The sequence below is a fragment of the Phocoena sinus genome, chromosome 11, assembly GCF_008692025.1.
Source record: "Phocoena sinus isolate mPhoSin1 chromosome 11, mPhoSin1.pri, whole genome shotgun sequence".
NCBI lineage: Eukaryota > Metazoa > Chordata > Mammalia > Artiodactyla > Phocoenidae > Phocoena > Phocoena sinus.
In genome coordinates this window covers 81,779,348-81,795,912 of record NC_045773.1, presented here as the reverse complement: position 1 = coordinate 81,795,912, position 16,565 = coordinate 81,779,348, and the positions used below count along the sequence as shown (strand labels likewise).

General features: G+C 40.2%; 6 non-coding genes and 1 pseudogene across 6 annotated transcripts; 2 read left to right on the top strand and 5 right to left on the bottom strand.

The window, feature by feature from the left end:
* LOC116762187 overlaps nucleotides 1-16,565 on the bottom strand; it is a 382,117-nt pseudogene that overhangs the window by 208,994 nt on the left and 156,558 nt on the right.
* LOC116762945 lies at nucleotides 3,794-3,900 on the bottom strand. The gene has a single exon (XR_004352373.1). It is a non-coding gene; the product is annotated as a U6 spliceosomal RNA (small nuclear RNA).
* On the bottom strand, nucleotides 4,634-4,706 carry TRNAF-GAA. Its single transcript has one exon. It is a non-coding gene; the product is annotated as a tRNA-Phe (tRNA).
* TRNAA-AGC lies at nucleotides 5,715-5,786 on the bottom strand. The gene has a single exon. It is a non-coding gene; the product is annotated as a tRNA-Ala (tRNA).
* TRNAA-AGC lies at nucleotides 7,536-7,607 on the bottom strand. Its single transcript has one exon. It is a non-coding gene; the product is annotated as a tRNA-Ala (tRNA).
* Nucleotides 9,716-9,787, top strand: TRNAA-AGC. Its single transcript has one exon. It is a non-coding gene; the product is annotated as a tRNA-Ala (tRNA).
* TRNAA-AGC lies at nucleotides 15,689-15,760 on the top strand. Its single transcript has one exon. It is a non-coding gene; the product is annotated as a tRNA-Ala (tRNA).

Genomic DNA, 16,565 nt, shown 5'->3' with positions numbered 1-16,565 from the left:
AGCAAGAAAAAGTGAGTTAGGGAATATAAAGAGGAAAGTGGGAAACGTTTGTGCCAACATAGTTTAAGAGAGTAAAAGAAAAGGGCGGGAACAAAGGTGCTAGAAACCAAACCCAGTACTTCATTTTGTGCACTCTACTCTCATATAATCCAAGAAATTCGGAAATACCTGTCCCCACTGATTTCCATTATTTGCTACTGGTTCTCCAAGAATAAGTCTAGAAATGAAAAGCAAGGATTTATAAATTTTAGAAGGTCTTGTAATTGCTTTCACTCCCAAGTTCATGATCAGAGGACTTGACTCATTTTAATAGTGTGTAGATCTAATGGGGTGCTGTCCAATTGCTTGGTGTATAGAATGTGGAGAGGGCAGCATACTAGAACAGGAGAGACAACACTTTATTCAACTTAGGCTTTCAGCTGGCACGCTTACACATAAAGGTAGGTTAACAAGAGAAAAACAGAGCTTGTTAATGTGTGCAACAGGCATCACACAGAAGAAACCTAAACAAAAAGTAACTCAAAGTGGCGGCTTAGCACCGCGGCTAATGAAGTATATTCAACAAAGAACAGTAAATTTGTAGACAAATGACAGGATCGAGGAATGCAGTTTTCATCTTCCAAGGGCAGAAAACTGTGGGAAATTAAATATATGGGAAGAAACTAGTGGAGTAAGATTTGTTTGCAGATTCCTCTGGTGCATCTCTGGGCTGATAAGAGTTTGTCTCCAGTAAAAGGAGAATTTATATCCTGCCTTTGGGTGGATATGGGAGGGTAGAGAGAGCTTTCCTGTGTGTGTGTGTGTTTTGTTGTTTTTTTTTTTTTTTTTGCATCTTAATTAACTTCAGTTCAAAATAATTTTCATGTCAAAGAGGCATATTTTGCGTGACATAATCTGGTTTCATACATAGTCATGTGCAGAGGGAGCATGTTACAGTGTGATATATTAGAGCTAATTTGTCACTTCAACTCAAAAGTGCATGAAGATCTGAGAAATTATGAGTATGTCTTTCTATATATTATCATATTTAAATCCTTTTAAGTTGCTTTTTAAATTTACAGTTTGATGTCATTAGTTTAAAAGGCCATTTAAAATTACATTATTTCTACTTAAACTAATTTACTGAATGCTAAACTAGATGTATTTCACTTTATTTTATTTTATTTTTCGGCGGCGCCGCGCGGCTTGCAGGATCTTAATTCCCCAACCAGGGATTTAACCCACGCCCTCAGCAGTGAAAGCGCGGAGTCCTAACCACGGGACCGCCAGGGAATTCCCATATTTCACTTTTTTGCCACCCCCCCTGCAAAATAAGGAGGTAACTCAATATGAAGAGGATAGTAGTGATTCCAAAAACCGAAGGCCTGTTTTAGGCAGAAATACGAACACTCACAAGGAGCTGGTCTCATCACGCAGAATGAGAAACCCTCGCCTGCGATTGGAGGTGCCGGGGATTGAACCCGGGGCCTCGAGCATGCTAAGCACGCGCTGAGCTACACCCCCTTACTCTTTTTGCTCGTGGAATAAAATTTAATGGCAATATCTATCTGCCTTGTGTTTCCAGAACCTGAAATTGTTAGTACAAAAATCCCTTATGTACGATTCCGTTGTTTCTGAAATTCCTTTATTGCATTCTCTTTCCAGGCTACATGAAGAGAAAGGCATCTTCATGCTAGGCAGAAAGGTACATTCCTAGGATCTATTCACACTTGTCAACCTACAAAAGGTGAATAGAAGAAGGAAAAGAAGAGCCTAGAATCAGTGACACTCAAGGAACAACTGGGAGAACTAGCCCCACAACTTAATTTCTTCAGACAGATCCCCATTGTAAGAATTTGCTGTCACCTAGAATATCATTCTGTGTCAGAATGTAAGAAAGTGCTTAAAGACGATAGTAAGCTCAACAGATTACAGTGTCTTCGAGACAATCTTGGAAACACTGAGCATTAAAATGAATAAGAAACAATAAAGGAATACAAAGTAATGAATGAAATAAGACTGCTAGACCAGAGAGTTGACTGAAATACTAGGTCTGAGTGAGGAGATAGCCAGCGTCAAAGGATCCTCAACTTTGCTCTGAGGATGGTAAGAATGACTCTGTCGTCTGTTACACAACATGGAGACTTCAAAAGTTCAGTCTGAATTGAGAGGCCAGTGGCTCAAACAGATTACTCAGACACTTGTTGAATTAAAGTTCTAAAATCACATGTACTTTGGCTAGAGTAAGATTCCATAAGTTCATTGAGGGTTCATTCATAGAAAAATCTAGAGCCATTTTGTGACCTTCAGTGATGCCTAAAGGATTAGTGGGCTAGAAGACATAAGAAACCCCCAAACCCTTGAAATAAGGCAATTATAGCTTTCTCTCTAGATTTTTGTCGTGGCTCCATTACTTGAATAGGCAGGAAGCTCTGGGAGCAGCAATTTTTTCCCAGCACACACCAGGCACTTATCGCTAGCTTATCACCTTCTAGAATACGGTGGAGGAAAAGCTAAGGAAACAAAAATGTGACTCATGTTTTTAGTAGGATGATGTTTCCTTTAACTGAAATTATCTGTAAGTCCCATGTTCTTCACTATAGAAAATGTACATTGCTTCCCCGACCCTCACCAAACTTGAGGAATTGGGAATGGGTCTTTCCACTTTTTATTTTTCTTATTTATGCCCTTTAATTTATTGATTGCAAACTTTTCCCAAATCTAAGAGCCAGTGCACTTGAACTGAATGAAGAAGCCTCTTCCCAGTGAGTGATAGATGATGAGCATCACTTACTGCCAGGTGGTGGAGAGTTTGAGTTTTGAGGCATTGAAACATGTTGGGTTTCCCAAGGGAAACTTGAAATCCTGCTCACAGAACTCTAGGTTGAGTTCTGACTGTGGTCAATATGACACATTTATTTTTTCAAACTTTCTAAATAAAAAACAGTGCTTGTTTAATGTAGCTGGAGGTAACAAGTGGATAATAGTAATAACAATGGGTTACATTAAATGATTATATCACCTCCTTGATAAACAGACTCCCTAAGAGGTGAAGTAATTAGTTGGCCACTAGTTCACAGCCAACATGTAACAGGGCAAGTTTCAAAGCCAAGCAGATTTCCTAGAACACCTGCTCCAGATCCTTCTTTACAGTCAGGAATCCTGAAGTCAAAAGACAGATAGAATGACTTTTGGATTCATTTCCGTTTGAAAATGTCATTATCACTCACAGGGAAAGGGATGTCCCTACATAATTTCTTAATGTTGAGCAGCTCTCAATGCTGTGGGGAAATGAGAAAGAAGGGAATGAATTCATAAATATGTACCACGAAATAAAACACCTTAAATGCAGCAATATGGCCTGCAAACCCTACTATGACATTTTGTAGGGGACGCTACAGCTCTGGTTCTGGACGCCTCAAGGAACGGAGGACACAAAGACAGGAGAGAGGAAAACAAAGTATTTCTGAGAGTGAGGCATTATAGCATCTCTTTCAAATGGAATTTTCTCTGCAATAAAGAGAATGCCAAGGAGTTTGCGACTAGGACAATATCTACCAAATAAATCAGTTGAATACATGTCCGCTAGCTAGACCTGTAGATTTGGGTAGCTCACTAGGTAAATTTCAGAATTTTTAATCTGGGGAGACAAAGTTTGAATCCCTAGGGGTTCAGGTTCCGTGTGTTTACATTTATTCTCCAGTTATTTCTAATCGGCAAAAGGCTACTGAAGTCTTGCCTGCTTGATGTTCTGAATATTTACAATGGACTCTTCTACCCCAGTGGCTGGTAAACTATTGCGTTCGAGCTAAGAATGGTTTTGGAAAGTTTCATGGATGTGCATGTCATCCTTGCGCAGAGGTCATGGGAATTTTCTCTGTATCTTTCCAGTTTTAGTATAAGTGTTGCCGAAAGGAGTACCGTTTTTTATTTTTAAAGGTGAAAAAGGAAACAAAAAAAAGTATTGGGTGACACGTGAAGTTTATATGAAATTTACATTTCGGTGTCCATATATAAAGTTTTGTTCGAATACAGCCAATTCATTTACACGTCGTCTATGGCTACCTTAGGGCTATCACGGAGAGTAATTGCAACAGAGACAGCACGTGGCACCCTTGACCCTTCCCACTGCTGCTGTGCGCACTACGCATTGCAGCGACTCAGTGATCTTTCCTCAAGTTTTTCAGTGTCCTGTGCATCTCTGAACCATAACATTTTATTGTTATTACTTCTATTAGTAGTGCTTGCACATCGTGTGAAAACAAAACAAAACAAAAAGTGTGAACTGTGGCGCAACATTGTTTTTATTGTGCAATTAGGCTTTAGCATGCTAAAGGAACTCAACATTCGTGGGCATCATCCGAGTGAATAGGTACCGGTCCACGCCCTGTTAGGTACCAGGCCGCACAGCAGGAGGTGAGCGGCGGGCGAGCGAGCGAAGCTTCATCTGCCGCTGCCCGTCGCTCCCCGTCGCTCCCCACCGCTCTCTATCGCTCGCATTACCGCCTGAACCATCCACACCCGTTCGTGGAAAAATTGTCTTCCACGAAACCGGTCCCTGGTGCCAGAAATGTTGGGGGCTGCTGCATTACGACATTCCTTATTAATGCGCAGAAAGGAAATTCACCCCTGGGATCAACTAAAACCCTTAGTGTGCCGAAACCCGGGATCGAACCAAGGACCTTTAGATCTTCAGTCTAACGCTCTCCCAACTGAGCTATTTCGGCTACCTAAAAACCCTCTCTTCCTGACATTTCTTTTTTAATATTCAGATTGTTTTCAACTTCTGTTTTAGACGTTTTCAGATTTCTTAAGCATGGCTGCCTAATTGTCCAATATACTTTCCTATCTGGAAAGACCTGGAATCTATTAACTTCCACGTATGCCAGTTGCATCCAATTCTTGGCAGTATTGGATGAACACGTAAAGGTGGGAGAATTTGAAAACAGGTAATAATGAGGGATTCAATAGAAAGCCTTTCCGCTCCTCTACATCCTGTCAGTTGACCCAGATACAGCTCAGAATCTAAAGGAAACTAAAGAAAATATTATTTGGGGGGGGGTCCCTTATTTTTCTCTTCTTTTCATTCTTTCATCTCTCACAACCTCCAAAAATGCTGAGAAATGGAGTCCAATGATGCTGTGAATTTGCTAAAAGAATACCGTATACATAAATATTACCAGACTAAACTCTTGAGACAATATTCCCAACTGACAGGGAAGCAACTTTCACAAAATTTAGAAAATTTGAAACAGCATATCTCATCATAACAGAATTTCTTCACAAAAATTCCTTCAAAAATGAAAATGAGACTACAACCAAATCAGCTTTTGATTGGCTCCTTCATTAGCCAGGCAAGGAAATCATTTAGCATTGTGATGTAATAAGCAGTGCACAGCACCATTTCATATTCAAGTATAAATAGAATATATGAGCAGGGCCTACATACATGAGTAATTTGCATGAGAAAGTAGCTTATGTTCCCATGGCTCCTACACTTGGTACAATCCTCCATTCTTCAATCTACCTCTATAGCTTCATAGGGAGTTCCTACAACTAAAGAAGAAGAAAAAAGAACCAGACTTGGTTTATAGGTGATTCTGCTCATATACTGGTGAGCAGAGGTGAGCAGCTCTGAGCAGGTGAGCACTTTTCTCAACCCTGGGAGCTGCTGAACCACTGTAAAAAATAATTAGTGTTACTCTGTAGCAGTTCCCAGCAAAGAGACTCCCAAGTGGAGATGCCGGGGATTGAACCCGGGGCCTCGTGCATGCTAAGCATGCGCTTTACCACTGAGCTACACCCCCGGTGCTGGTGGCTTATTTCATTCATATTAGAAATTAGTGAGGATTTGGTGAGTCTCGCAAAATCACCAATTGTTCTGTGAATTAACTTAACGAGCTCTAGCGGGTGCACTCCACCCAAAGTGGACTCCACTCACAAAGGTGAGCAGCTTCCATAGTACCTGAATGTTGGTGGTGAAGGTAAACCCTCTCAGTGGGCGTTACTTCAAGCAGGGCACATGACTGTTCATTTTGCTTGTACAGTAGGGATCTACACTAATTTATGAGAGGTGGCTAATAGTTTGGCTGGTAATTAGGAGCTTGGAAGGAAAATTATTGAAAAAGTGGTGACAGAGAGGTCTGGGAAAGAGGCGGGTAGATAGAATTGCCCAAATGTGCAGAGTCTAAGGATATTTGTTTCCATGTGAATGCCCTCCAGAGAACAACCTCCTCAGAGGTGATCTAATAGGCAGTTGGACACGATGACCCATTCTGTTGATGTCTGGAAGCTTCTCTTTAGCCACTATTCTACTTGCCCAGTGAGCTTATGGACAAACTGGCCATGATGACAGGAACAGAGGTCATACACAGGTTCAGCAACATGCACCTCTATGCACCAAAATGATGTAGTTCAAACCACTGCTAAGTGACTAAACTACCAATATCACAGACAAACTTTGAGCCCTCACAAGCTATCATTCCATGGGGGAAGCAGCTAAACCCCTGGTGTCAGGTTCATTATATTTGACCAATTCTGTATTAGGGGGACAGTGTATATCTCACTGGAATAAATACTTAATCTGGATGTGGATTTTCCTTCACCTCCCACAATGCTTCTGCCAAAACCACCAACCATGGATTTACTGAATGTCATATTCAACAGCATCCACAGCATTGTTTCTGAGACAAGAAGCCAGTTTATAGCAAATAAAATTTGGCAGTGGGCTAATGTTCTGGAATTCACTGGCCTCACCATAAGCCCCTAACCCTGAAGCAGATGGCCTGATAGGATGGTGGAATGACCTTTTGAATACTTGGTTATTGTATGAGCTGAGAGACAATACTTTGGAGCGGGGGAGGGGGCTGTGTAATGATATCCAGGATATGGTGAATACTCTTAATCAGTGACTAATAATGGGAATGTGTGTCTCTCTCATCAGGACTCATGGATGCACGAATCAGAGAGAGGAAGTGGTCTTTTCACTGTTATGGCTAACAGACACAGGGGCATTTTGCTTCCTCTCTATTCCACTGATAACTTTTATTTTGACTCCAAAGTCTTTAGGTGATTTTTCTGGTGTCTCTTTGTGATTGGAATTTATGAATAAAAGGCATTATTTTATTTAAAAAGATAAAAACAGTGTGGAAAGGGGGTTTATTGAGTGATGTCAAGGAAAGCTTGACAGCCTAAAATCCCTAATTTCCCTAAATCAGTACTCTGATGAATTCACTTTAGGAACTGAAGGGAGGAATGTGTGGTCAGCTAATTTGTGTAAATTACTGAGAGGGGAATAATTCCTCATGACAAAAATCTGACCTCCTTTCATAATCCCAATAAGGATACGTAACTCCTCATGACAAAAATCTGACCTCTTTTCATAATCCCAATAAGGATGGGTGACACTATTTTGGCTAAATCAGAACACTTGTGGATTCACTTAACCAACCACCTGCAACCTTTCTGCACTTTTCTCAACACTGGGAGCTGCTGAACCACTGTAAACAATAATTAATGTTATTCTCTAGCTGGTTCCCAACAAAGAGACACCAAAGTGGAAATGCCGGGGATTGAACCCGGGGCCTCGTGCATGCTAAGTACGCGCTCTACCACTGAGCTACACCCCCAATGCTGGTAACCTATTTCATTCATATTAGAAATTAGTGAGGATTTGGTGAGTCTCGCAAAATCACCAATTGTTTTGTGAATTAATTTAACGAGCTCTAGCGGGTGCACTCCACCCAAAGTAAATGTCTTAACACCAGATTACTTGCTCAGAAAGACTGATGATCCATTGTTCCCTACTTCTGCTGACTATAGAAGATAATCATGCTTGGAGGTAGAAGAGTAGAGAAGCACGGAGAAGGGATCATCACTGGGCAGATTTGCTTCTCCTTAGCCCACAGCTATTGCATTGACCAAGGCACAGTTGAAAGAATAATGCCTTCTTAAAGATAATTGACCGAGAATGTCTTACTTTTTCCTCTTTCTGTTCTTTTTCTTTCATGCTCCTCAGTGGTACTGCCAATGGCACTGAGTCCTCAAACCTGATGATGTGAATCTGTTGTGTTTGTTGCCTCAGGTTCAAGAGATCCTACATGAGCCAGATTTTTCTTTTTTGTTTCTTTCAACCAAATGTTCGTTGGGAAGACAGACTTCAACAGTGATGATGAGGCCCTTGGAGTGGAGTAAAGGGTTATGAATTTAACTTTGCTATTGAGCAGGAAAAGGTAAGGTAATATAGAGAGGAAAGTGGGAAAAGTCTGTGCAAGCACGGTTTAAGAGAGTGAAATAGGACAGTAATGGAGGTGCTAGAAATGAAAGGTTGCATCAAAGATTCTGGCTTGGAAATGCTGGATGAACATATGGCAAAATTAAGTTAAATGAAGCGATTTAGTATCCATATCAAGGAATATCAAGAAAGAAGTTATTGATTTAGAGAAGAATTGGATTGTCAAACCTGAATCTTTATGACCCTATTCTTTCATCTGCTTTCAGTTTTCACTACTCTAATCTGAGTGGTGAACTTATCCTTCATTTAAGAATGCTTAATACTATCTTCTGGACATTCCAGACAAATTTGGACATTCCAGACAAAGGGCAAAACTTTACCAGTGATGGCATGTCAGCTACAGGGATGTTTTGTCAGTAAGGAAAATGAGAAGGCTCAAGTAATTTTTAAAATGTCCAGGGATGTTCATCTCTTTCCCTCATGTCACTGGTTAATTAAGCAGTGAAATCAAGATATGAAATGTCACATAAATTCTCACACATATATATCATACATATAGCACTGACACACACACAATAAAGAGATTATTCTTTATGGGTCATTTCACAGTGACTAAACCTCACAATACTCCCCAATGCACACACACACATAAAACCTCAAAGTAAAATGAAATTAAAAGTGTGATGCTGAGTAGCAAGTATATTGGAATTTCTTATCCTGCAACTTTCCTAGATTTTTCCAAGTAAACTTTATATTTTTATTTTAAAACTGTAAATGAAATCACAACCAAAATAGGTCAGTTAACAAAGCACAGTTGTTGGATTATGATAGTTCCATTTGGATTCCAAAGGTTTGATATAAAATTCCTGTAAGAAAATGAGATGTATTAAGAAACCTGGGAGACCAGCTAGTTTTGATGTCACTTCCATGATTACATATGTGTTGTCTGTGCGTGTGTTCAAAACAGAATAACAGCAAAATCCCCTAATCATTGATAACAATGACGGCATTTGGACTGGAGAAGCCTGAGCCAGAGGCTAAATTCTGCAGTGAAGGGGAAGGAAATGATGATGAGAGATGACAGGACTAGGGGAAAATAGAGCGCCAGAAGATAGTATATTAGGAAGGTTTGCCTATCAGAGGAAAGAACCTCCAGAAAGGACCTCTAAGCAGCAACTGGCATCTGTACCAGAAGGAAAAAAAAAGTCTTTAATACAATTCACTTACACTGTAGATTTCAAGACGGTGATCCTACAACATATGTTTGGCTGAATCACCAGATGTTAAGGATGGGTAGACATAGTGGGTCTCAAATCTGAGTGGAAGGAGCGTCTTCTTGGGAGACCGTGACTTTGATGCTATGTCAAGCACAGTGACACGGAATAGCTTGGCAGAGCTCTTCTTGCAAGAGACATTTACGTTGGGTGGAGTGCCCTCCCTAGAGCGCATGTAAGTTAATTCATGGAACAATTTCTACTATGAACGAAACGGCATGACTAGGTCGGGGGTGTAGCTCAGTGGTAGAGCGCGTGCTTAGCATGCACGAGGCCCCGGGTTCAATCCCCGGCACCTCCACTCGGGCATCTCTCTTTATTGGGAACCGCGGCAAGCACACCAGGATTGGCTTAGGCTATCTGAGTGAGAGAATATCCAAGTTTCCTGCCTTGTCCTGGTGCCACAATCTTCTTTGTCACTGTGGAATACAACGATGCTCGTGCTGAGTTACTCAAACCGTTTATTCAGGTTTTTATTAGCCATTTGCACTCTAGCCATTTTGAACAATCACAGCTATGCCGTGGGATACACACAGCATAAGGGATGCCTGCCCCTACCCTTACTATTCTTAGGTATTGTGTGATGACTTCTGAAGTAGCCAAAGTGAAGCCAGGTACTTCTGATCCTCATGTGTCTTTGGTGGAAATAGCATTGGGCTTAAAGCAAAGATCCACAGGAGAGGAACAGAGGAAGTCTGTTCAAACTATTGCTCTTCAGACTCCCGCTGGGAGAAGTGTAGAATATAAGCAGTAAAGGAGAACACTGAAAATATCCTAAAAGGTATCTAGAAGAAAACTGGGTTTCCGAGGACTGACTTCTGCGTATGAGTAAGAAACAAGAATGTAAGAACTAAAGAACCTGCTCTCAGAGACTGAAACGGTCGACTTTCAGGTCGAAAGTTTGATGCGCTATCCGAGGTGCTGACACTTGTATTCTTGGACATCTATTCAAAAGTATTTGTTTGTTGTCCGGCTTACCTTTCTTTCTCATTTGTCCCTCACATTCCAAGCCCAATGCGCTAAAAATCAGTTGCTGCCTCAGATACGTAAGCCCAAAGACACCGGCAGACCCTGCTTCTACGCTCAACATTGCTCCCACTACAGTCACACGGGAATCCAGATGTGGCTTTCCAGCTGCTCTTTATAAAGCTATCAATTCCAGCAGTACTGCACCGCAAACAAAAATTCAACCACACGAGCGCCCTACAAAGTGCTCAACTTGTTTAACCAGTGAGGAAAAGAGCAACTAGTAGCTCTCAGACTACGATAACTGGAACAAAACAAACTGGATTCTTGTGGGACATAACGTTTTCACCTACTTCGCTTAGAATAATGGAGCTTCTCTTGCGGTGGACCTGTAGAAATGCAGAAGAGATAAAGACCTTGGATACATCCACATACTCCCTCATCCAAATATTACTCGTGTTTAATTCTCATTCCCAAACTTTCTTCTAGCGTCTCGTTCTCCTGTCCTCCTTGGCTGCTTCTCCCACTCAACTGTCTTCCCCTCCCCACAGGATACTCTCCGCTCTTCATCCCCTCTCTTCTCTGTCCCCCTTCAACTCTCCCTTTCTCAGCATTAGTCTAGGAACAACCGAACCTTGCTAACCTTTCAGAGTCATTAGTCACATGTCAACTAATACTCTTTTTTGTTTTATTTTTTCAACCTTTTAACGTTCCCAAACCATTCTTAGCTCGCAGGCAATAGTTTACCAACCACAAAGTATAGGGTCTCAGAACTTGTAAATACTCAAACTTTAAGAACAGGCAAGCTTTCAGTAGCCTTTTGCCAGTTAGAAATAACTGGAGAATAAATTCGAACAGAAGGACCTGAGCCCCTAGGGATTCAAACTTTGTTTCCCCGGTTTAAAAACTCCAAAGGTATACCTAGTGAGCTACCCAAATCTATAAATCTAGTTACTGGATATATATTCAGCTAATTCATTTGGTAGATACTATCCTAGTTGCAAATCTCCTTTGCATTCTCTTTATTGCAGAGAAAATTCCACTTGAAAGTGATACTGTAATCACTAGCTCTCAGGATTACTTTGTTTTCCTCCTTCTTTTCTGTCTTCCATTCCTTTAGGTGTCCAAAACCAGAGCTGTAGCGTCCCCTACAAAATGCCACAGCAGGGTTTGCAGACCATATTGCTGGACTTAAGGTATTTTATTTCCTGGTGAGTATTATGAGTTCATTCGTTTCTCTCTTCCCAGTTTCCCCAAAGAATTGAAAACTGCTCAACATTATATGATTATGTGGCACCACTTCTTTCCCTATGAGTGATAATGACATTTTCAAAGAGGAATAAATCCAAAAGCCACTAATCTCAAGTGGTCTTTTGACTTCAGGATTTCCATCTCTAAAGAAAAGACCTGGAGTAGGTGTTCTAAAGCAAATCTGCCTGGCATTGAAACTTGCCCTGTTACATGTTGGCTGTGAACTGGTGGCCAAGTAATTACTTCATCTCTTAGGGAGTCTGTTTATCAAGGAGGTGATATAATCATTTAATGTAACCCATTGTTATTACTATTATCCGCTTCTTACCCTTAGCTACATTAAACAAGCACCTTTTTTTTTTATTTTGAAAGTATGAAAAAATAAATGTGTCATATTGGCCACAGTCTGACCTCAACCTAGGGTTCTGTGAGCAGGATTTCAACTTGCCCTTGGGAAACCCACCAAGTTTCAATGCTCAAAACTCAAACTTTCCTACACCTGGCAGTAAGTGATGCTCATTATCTATCACACAGTGGGAAAAGGCATCTTGATTCAGTTCAAGTGCACTTGTTCCTAGATTTGGGAAAAGTTTGAAACCAATAAATTAAAGGGCATTAAACAAGAAAAAAGTGGAAATACCCATCCCAATTCCTCTAGTTTGAGGGGTAAAACAATGTATGTTCTCTATAGCGAAGAACATGGAACTTTGAGGTAATTTCAACTAAAGGAAACATCATCCTACTAAAAACATGGGCCACATTTTTGTTCTCTCAACTTTTCTCCCACCATATTCTAGAAGGCAGAGAAGCTGATATCAGTTCCTGGTGTGCTCTGGAAAAAAAGTTGCTCCTCCCAGAGCTTCCTGCCTATTCAAACAATGGAGCCATGACAGAAATCAAGAGAAAATTGCCCTATTTTCAAGATTTTGTGGTTTCTTGTGTCTTCTAGCTCGCCAGTCTTTTAGGCAACATTGATGATCACAAAATGGCTCTAGATTATCCTATGAATGAACTCACAATGAATGTATGGAGTCTCACTCTAGCCAAAATACATGAGATTTTAGAACTTTAATTCAACAAGTGTCTGAGTAATCTGTTTGAACCACTGGCCTCTCAATTCAAACTGAAGTTCTGGAAGTCCTCAAGTTCTTTGACAGACACCATAACCATTCTTACCATCCTCAGAGAAAAAGTTGGGGATCCTTTGATGCTGGCCACCTCCTCACTCACACCCAGTAAACCAGTCAATAATCTTGTCTAGGAAGAAGTTGTTCAAATTTCTAAATTATCAATGATTTGTAAAATAAAAATCTTACCGGCATTTTCCAGTTTACAGGCCATATCTTTTCCTCCCTAGTTACTTTCTACATTTCTCTAAATTTGTAACCTTAAAAGCAATACTGAAGTTTCTTTTTTAATGTTGTAAGGAACCTTCCTTAAATCAACAATATCCCTACAGTACAACAGAATAAACCACTGCAAGTCAATAGATGTTACTCTGGTTTCTAGCTCTTCGTATTCCTGTTGAGCCAAGAGCTCCATGTCAGGAGGGTAAATGCATGGACAAGATTCTCCAGAACAAAGCTGGGTTGTACAAGTCTTGGCTCATATCTAAGTAAGGGAAACAAAGAAATAAACAAGAAACTACCAGGCTCTAAAACAAGACCTAAATCCTGAACCATCAAATTGAAAGTTTATTTTTCCATCAAATTATCCAGGATTAAAGACATTTTGTTATGAAAACCTCTGCAATTCAAAGAATTTAGGTTTCTGCCTAACCTATGTTTTTTATCCTTTCTTTTGCTTTATAAACCCAATGTGCTAACAAATAGTCACTCCAGACAAATCTTAGGTACAGAAGCTCAAAAGTGTCAGCAGATTCCATTTCTAAAACAAAAGGGTCTCCTCACAGCTACAATGGGGTCGAGAAAAATGTGGTTTCTTACTGCTCTCTTTAGAGCCACAAATACCAGTGACTATTTGTCAAAACCAAAAACTCAACTGCACGCATGCCCTCCTATGTACTGTTTGTCTTGTTTTGAAAGAAAGAGCAGTGAGAGATTCTGCAAACCTTGACATGCTTAGAAAAAACAAGCCAAGTCTTATGTGGAACAAACACTTTCAGGCTACTTCACTTAGGTTAAAGGGAACTTGTTTCTTGTTTACCTAAAGGAAGAGTCAAAGAGAATGCACCCACCAAAATCCTATGCCAACACGAAGTGTTCTTCACTTTCCCTCCTCCACACTTGGGTCAGATATTGCAAATTCATTCCCATCTCCCCATCAAGGTCTAAACTTCCAGAGGTAGCACACACAGTACTATGGTTTAAATCACTATGCGTTACCTTTTACGTCTTTCTGGCAGCATTTTGGCACAATGAGGAAGGAAGTTGTAAAAAGGAGGAATATTTAAAACTTTTTTTGGAGATAATTTCAAACAAAATACAGTTGCAAAAACTATCTTATATATCCAGCTTCATCTATTGTAACATTTTGCCACATTCATTGGTTCTCTTTCTCTCTCTCTTGCTCTCTCTCTCCACACATAGATTTTTTCCTAAACCATTTGACAGTGTTGGCAAACATATCCTTTTACCCCAACATACTTCATTGTATTCTTTCAGGGCACTCCCTTATGTAAACACAGTAAAATTGTCAAATGTAGAGAATTTAATATTGATACAAAACTATACCCCTCATACACAAATTTTGCTAATTGTCCCGATACTAGCCTTTGCTCCCTTTTTTTTTTTTTTTTCCAAATCCAGGACCTCTCCAGGGTGACACATTTCATTTATGTTAAAGTATTTTTAGTCTCCTTTAATTTGGGACCATTTCTCAACTTTTCTTTGTCTTTCATGATATTTTCGTTCATTGACATTTTTAAAGAGCATGTTACAGTTGGTTTGTATAATGTGTTTCAATTTCGGTTTGACTGCCTGATTAGATTCAGATGATGATGAATTTTGGTCAGAATACAATAGGAGTGTTGCTGTGTCCTTCTCAGTTTATCTCATCAGAGGTACATGATGTCAGTGTCCCCATTATGATGAAGGTAATCTGATAATTTGGGGTAAGGTTTTCTCTGCTGAGTTTTTTAATGGTCAAGTTACCATTTTCATAAGAAATATGTGAGGATAAATACACTTTGATAAATACATCTTTCTTTATCAAACTGTCACCCATAGCTTGGGCACTGATTGATGAATTTTGCCTGAATCAATCATCACAGGACAGTGGAAAATGATGATGCTGTCATTTCTTCCACACAATAATTGGCATAATACGTAGGGTAAACTTTCTTTTCCTTCCTTCCTTCCTTCCTTTCTTTCTCTCTCATTTCCTTTTTTCTTGCTTTCTCTTTCCCTTTCTTATCAGTATGAACTCAAGTATTCTTATTTTATCCATCCAGACTATATTCTTTTTGTTTATTACTCATTTTAATGCTCAGTGTTTCCAAGATTTGACTCATAAATACTGTGCTCAATTATCTTTGAGTACGTTCTTACATACTAGCTCAGAAAGATATTCTAGGCTCATCTTGTACTTTTCCTGTCCCAGCCCTCTGGTGACAACAAGTTCTTCCAGGAGCTTTGGTTCCTTCTAGTGGAAATCTGTATTAAGAAATTAAGATATGGAACTAGCTGCTCTCATTGTTCTTTGAGTGTCATTGATTCTAGGCTCTTCCAGGAGACAGGGTCAGGAAAGGGCTCTTCTTTGCCTTCCTCTATTCAAGTTTTGTGTAGCCGGGTCTTTGGGGGTAGGTTGACAAGCGTGAATCAGTCCTAGGAACGGTGACTCTCTGCCTAGCATGAAGTTGCTTTTCTCCTCATGTCACCGCGAAAGAGAATGAAAGAAAGGAGTTTCAGGAATAATGGTGTTGTACATAAAGGATTTTTGTGCTAACAATTTCAAATTCGCAAAAAAAGCAATGCAGATAGATATTGCCATTAAATTTTCTTCAGCCAAGCTAGTGAAAGTGAAAGGGGGTGTAGCTCAGTGGTAGAGTGTGTGCTTAGCATGCACAAGGCCCCAGGTTCGACCCCTGGCACCTCCAGCTGGAATATCTTACATCTTGTTCAGCGTTTCTTTGGTCCTTGGCTTTCTTCTTATTCCCTGGTTTTCTTACATGTTGAAACTTCTTCATCACTCATAATTCATGCTGATTTGCTCAAACTTATTTGTCCACCTTTAAAAGCCATCCACTCTAGTCACTGAGCAGTCACTCCTATGTTGGCTAAAGTCCGTACTACACAAAAACTAACAACTGGGGAAAATTAGAGTTCTGAGAGCAGGAAAATCACTTTGACCATGGTCCCACCTCACCTTTCATCAAACTAGCATCAGGAATCAGTTCAACGGGTTTTTCCCTGGATTTGGAGAAAGTTTAAAATTAAGAGGCTAGAAAATCTGAAGTCAACCTGCTCTAGTACTTTGGGGAACAAAGTACCGTCTCTGGCATGAAGAGCACAGGATTCTCCAGTAGTAAGACGTAGGACAGACTGGCTGCATAATTTGCTGGCCACAAGGTAATTCTTTGGCCAGATAAGGAAGATGCCAACAGAATGAATTGTAACACCCTACTGACAATATTAGAACCTGGTATCTGGGTAACAGACACAAAATAAAAGGAGTTTTATGGAACTATTAACAAACTTTGAAGACTGGTGGTTACTTTCCAAGGAAGTCAGCATTAAACTTTTGGAATCAAAGCTCATTATTTCATTTTCTTTTTATCATGTGCAAATAATCATCATTTTCCCCCCTGCCCAAAATTTTTTTTTTTTTTTCGGTACGCGGGCCTCATGCTGTTGTGGCCTCTCCCATTGCGGAGCACAGGCTCCGGACGCGCAGGCTTAGCG